Consider the following 5,226-nt stretch of genomic DNA (forward strand, 5'->3'; position numbering starts at 1 on the left):
CCCTGTGATTTGAGTAATTTTGGTGGTCCTTAGGCTATGAGATTTCTAGGATGGGTGCTTCATGGCCTGATGAAGGGCCACGCAAAATTTGGGGACGATCGGACCAGGGGTTTGACCGCACGGGTCCGATTTGTGATCGACGGTGACCGGCCCACGATCGGGTCCCAGAGTTGGTGGACAGGCACAGGAAAATCCATTAGGCCTCCACGGTAAATATGGAAGAGATCCAATGGTCGGATAACCTGGAATCTTGGTTCCATTTGCCAGCGCCAGATTGGTCCTGGCATAGTTGCAGTGCATTAAGTCAGTGCCAGATCCCACTTCTGAGCGTCTGCCGGGTCCGCGATGGACCACAAGCCCAGTGAGCCCTATGACCCCCTAAGTTTCTAGATTTTTCTGACCTTCCGGCGTCGCGGTACAGCCCGGACGGACTGTAGCTCATTGTAAATGGTCATCCGGCTTGGCGGCCCGCACTTGGTCTTGCCATGGCCTGTCCGGTACAGGCAAAGGGGCTAATCCTAGATTAATTAGCTCATGGCATCCCTGCCGCAAACGTTTCAAATGTTCGGTCCTGCGGAAAAATCCTACGTAGACGCCTCAGGACACTGTACCGATTGGACGGGATGTTACATTATTGATGAGCTACAACGGTTGTAGGGTGTTCCAGGTTCCATACATGTGTGAGCAACCAGGGTTAACAAACAAGGTTGGTGAGACAGCAGGTTAGACCGCATGAGTCAGGCGAGCGTGAGACGAGTGACCTCTGGCACAAAGGACCCATGTAGTCGAACTACAGTCACCCGAACACACCCATCCAAACCCACGGGTCTAACCATAGCATAGTCCAACCGATGGGACTACCGTCTCTTCTCAAGTTCTTGACCAACCCAAGGAGGGTGAGGGGATCCATGGCATGACAACTACCCAAGTATCATCAAGCATAATAATATCATATTCTCATGCGTTTCAACCATACAAAAACGGATATTCATACCAGCAAATAAACAATTATCAATAACTAAGGTACGTGTGAATGTGTAGGTTTATGAGGAAGTTAAACACTTTCTCCATCTCAATAAATCATGTGCACAAGGGTAATAAATTATACACATCATGAAACACCACATGTGAGGAAAAGAATCAAACAAACATGGGCACACTATCATCCATACATCAAATCATGTGAGAGACAAGATCAACACCAATTTGAGAGCTAACATGCACATCCATACAATTCCAACGAATATATAACTCCTAGGGTTATCTCTAGAGTTTCAAATACAACATCCTAGCAATCAAAATCATTGAGCTCGTACTAAAATTGGTGCTAGGCCACTTAAGAGTAATAGTCCGCACCTATGGATCGTTGAAGACTTGGAAAACGACCTAGAAGCGTCGAACTCGGTGTCGATCGGCTGGAATCTTAAAGCAATGTACTTGCATGTTAGGGTTACATGCATTTCCTAGCTCAACCCCAAAGATTACTAAAAAGGATGGGTGCTTACCTCTCCATTCGGATGAAAGTGGCTTATAGTTGTGGATATGGGAGGGGGAAGGTATTTCTCTAAGGTTCCAAACTTCCTTAGGCCCCACCTCCTACCACACACTCATTTCCTTCCTTCTTCCTCTCTCTTTCTCCTCCTTTCTCCTCTTTCTCTTCTCCCTTTTCTCTCTTCTCTCTTTCCTTCTCTAGGGCAAAATCGTATGGGCAGAGGGGTGCCCAAAAGAAGCCCCTTTATAATGCCAGATTTGATGCAAATGGCCCCAAGTGTTGGGTTTTTACTATACTAGACCTATGGGAGGGTCTTTTTAAGCTCTAGGGCCCATTATACAAGTCGATATACACCGTAGGATGGTTAGCCTTAATGATGATCTTCGTATGGATACGATCGGCCTGCCATTTGGATGCGCCGATCAATAGATACGATTAGAAGTTTGTTCAATGGTCACCGATGGTCGATCGGGGCCGCGGCTATACGGATATGAGCAGGAAAATATTCTTACTCCACCGAAAAAGTTTGGTCGTAAATCGACGGTCCGAAATCCTTAACTTTGCATAAGAGTAGACGACCCAATTCACTTAAGTTTCAATTCATTCTTTTAGGGTATTTGCACTTCTCATGTACTTGCCCTTTAGCTCAAGTTGAGCGGTTCTGGACAGCACCCAGGTCCGACTCCCGCGATGGACATCAAGCCCAGTAAGACGGATATTATTCTATAGTTTTGGAACTAGTGGCCCACCAACGAGCGGTCTAGATCTTGTTTGAAAATTCAGGGCATTTCTAGAATGAATTATGTATTGAGATTTCTCAGGGGCAATTATTAGGGTTTGGATTAACTATGTCCATAGTGTGGCCTATTTATAACTAGTGAAAGTGGAGATTTGGTCATGCTTACTCTAAACCGTCGGTTTTAGGCTAAAAGAGTAACGGTGTTGATTTAGTCTATTATTCAAGATCCGGGCCTTATCTGACTCGGCTTCGGTTAGATATTCAATTTAGTCATGATTGTCTTGATTAGTTAGTGATGGGTCGGTTAGATTTGGGTCATATATGAGTAAATTATGGGGCTAAACTTGTTGTTCAAATGATCGGGCGGATTCATTGGCTTCCTACGGTTGATTAAACGAACTTGTGCGGATCTTTACTAGTACCACTCCTGTATAAACTAACACTGAGTACCAATAGTCATTAAGTGGTATTGTAAGTTAATTAATGAAAAAAATTTAAGAATTTGGAAATCCAAAACAGCGAAAATTCAGGATGTTACAATATCCAATATACATCATGGTGGGGCCCACGACTGGGCCCGTAGGCCGCTGCCCGTCCGCCCGCCCGTTGCACGCAGCAGGCGCTGCCTGCGCTTCTGACAGCAACAGCGTCGGCTGGTGTGATGTATATTTTTTTCTTTTTTTTTATTTTCTGGTTTTCCTGTGGTTTTTCACAAGTGAGGTCCACATCCAGAAAATCGAACTCAGCCATTGGATTCCATATCTCAAGACAGGCTATATGAGTCCAATATGCAAGGTATTTAGGTGCATAGGGACATCAGGAAAAATTTCAAAGGTGAAAAAAACTGTTTTCCACGTTATGGCCCACCGAATAATCGGACTGGCCTCACTTTTTGGCTTAACGCCTAAAATGAGCCGAGGAATAGGATGGACAACGCGGATGGGTCCCATGGACCCCACTTCCAGCCACACTTCACTGTTAGCCACCCTCACTATGCCATTAATGCCATGACCTCAACGTTGAATGAGGTATCTTTCACTCCGTCTGCCAGTTGAGCTATGGATCTAGGCGTGTACACGCACCAAGGAGGGCCCACACGGACGTGGCCCCACCGTCCAGGGTGATGAACGGTTTGGATAAAACACGTACAGTATGGTGTGGCCCACCAAAAGGGATGGATGACGTGGGTGGGTCCCATGGACCCCACCGTCACTCCACACCCATGTCAGTACACAGTCCATGTCAGTACACACTCATGTTAGCCACCCACGTCAGTGCACACCCACTGTTAGCACACCTACGTCAATGCACACTCACTGTCAGTTAACACTTCACTGTTAGCCACCTCCACTGACGGACGGGTGGCATGCCTCACCAAGGTGGGTCCCACATGGCCCACCTATTTTGGATTAGCCTAATATTTGTGTTTTGCCCATGGCACGTACCACCCATGAAAACAGTGGGGGTCCACATCAATGGATGGCGTGGATAAGGTCCTGCATCAAGTGGGCCACAAACCATCATACCCACAAAAAAAGGAAAACAAAACAATAGAGAGAGAGAGAACGGAGAGGATGGAGGGGCCCCACCACTATGGGCCCCTTTTAATACAAAGCCTACATCAAGGTGGGTCCCACATATGTGGACCATTAAATAAAAAAAAGGATAAAAGACAAACATCCAAGATCACCCACCGGCTTCTTCTTGCACCCTAAGCTTCCTTAGCTCCTTAGCTTTGATTCCAACGGAGGAGATGAGGTTTGGATGGTTGAGATGAGAGATGAAAGGGTAGGAAAAGTGGGCCATACTTGTGGCTCTCTTGGAGTGGAAGAGCTTGGACGTATGGAGGTTTTTGGGTTACTTGGATTGTGATTTGAAAATGAAGGAGAGAGAGTTGTAAAGAGAGATGGGTGATGGAGTGATGAAGTGATGGATGTGGTGAGTGATGGGTGTAAGAACTTTTTGACTTTTGTGGTTTTTGGTGTAAGTAAAATATGGGCTTGTGTAAGAAACTTTTGACTTTGGGGTTACTTAGGAATGAATGAAAGGTGATGTGTACTTGACATAATGGGATTGATTGATTGATTGATGTGATAAGTCGTAGAGATTCTCTCAAAATTTGCACGCGTGGCGTTTTCCTCGCATCGAGCGCTGGCCTGTATCTCCTGGCCAGAGTATCGGATCGGTGCGTGAGACGCGGCATCGAAACTGCGGCGATGGCGCGGTCGCAAGGGTACAAGTCTCGGTTTGAGTCGATTCAAGTTGACGGCGTGTGACGCAGGGTCACGCGCAAATACCAGTTAAGGGTCGAAGGTTGTTGGAATTCGACCGGGAAGACCGCGAAAGTCTACGGAACAGTACGGTCTAGGATACGGGGCTTACAAACGGTGCGCACAATTTTACAAAATTGTGCGGATTGTTTCCTATTCCAAGTGCATCGCTATAAATATAGGTGTAACGCGGGATTAGGGCATCCTAAGTGATACTAATCGGGGCATGAAGGTTTCTAAGGTTTAGAGATGAGAAAATAAGGGTTTTCAACATTGTAAGTTCTTTTATTCTTTTGTAATTCGTTTATTATAGTGATTCATTGTCGTTTTGTATCATGTTCTTTTTTTCGTGAGAGTTTTTCCACGTAAAAACGCGTGTCCTTTGCGTTTGTGATTGCTTGCTTGCATTTATTTTTCGACTATTGGATCTGAATTCAAGATTTGCTTTTGCGGCTTTCCCGACAAGTGATATCAGAGCGAATGTTGGAATTCGAATTTAAATCTGAATCATGTCGATGAAAGGATCGAAATTGAAGTACGAAACAGAGAAGTTCGCTAATAAAAATAACTTCGAACTATGGAAGATGAAGACGAGAGGACTTTTAGTTCAACAAGGGTTGTAACATGCACTCCTTGGTGTTGAGAAGCGCGCAACATCTATGAGTGAAGAGTGAGAAGAGTTGAATGAAAGAGCGAAAATCTCAGTCAAATTATATATGAGAAAT

This window comes from Magnolia sinica, chromosome 3 (assembly GCF_029962835.1).
Source record: "Magnolia sinica isolate HGM2019 chromosome 3, MsV1, whole genome shotgun sequence".
Lineage (NCBI taxonomy): Eukaryota > Viridiplantae > Streptophyta > Magnoliopsida > Magnoliales > Magnoliaceae > Magnolia > Magnolia sinica.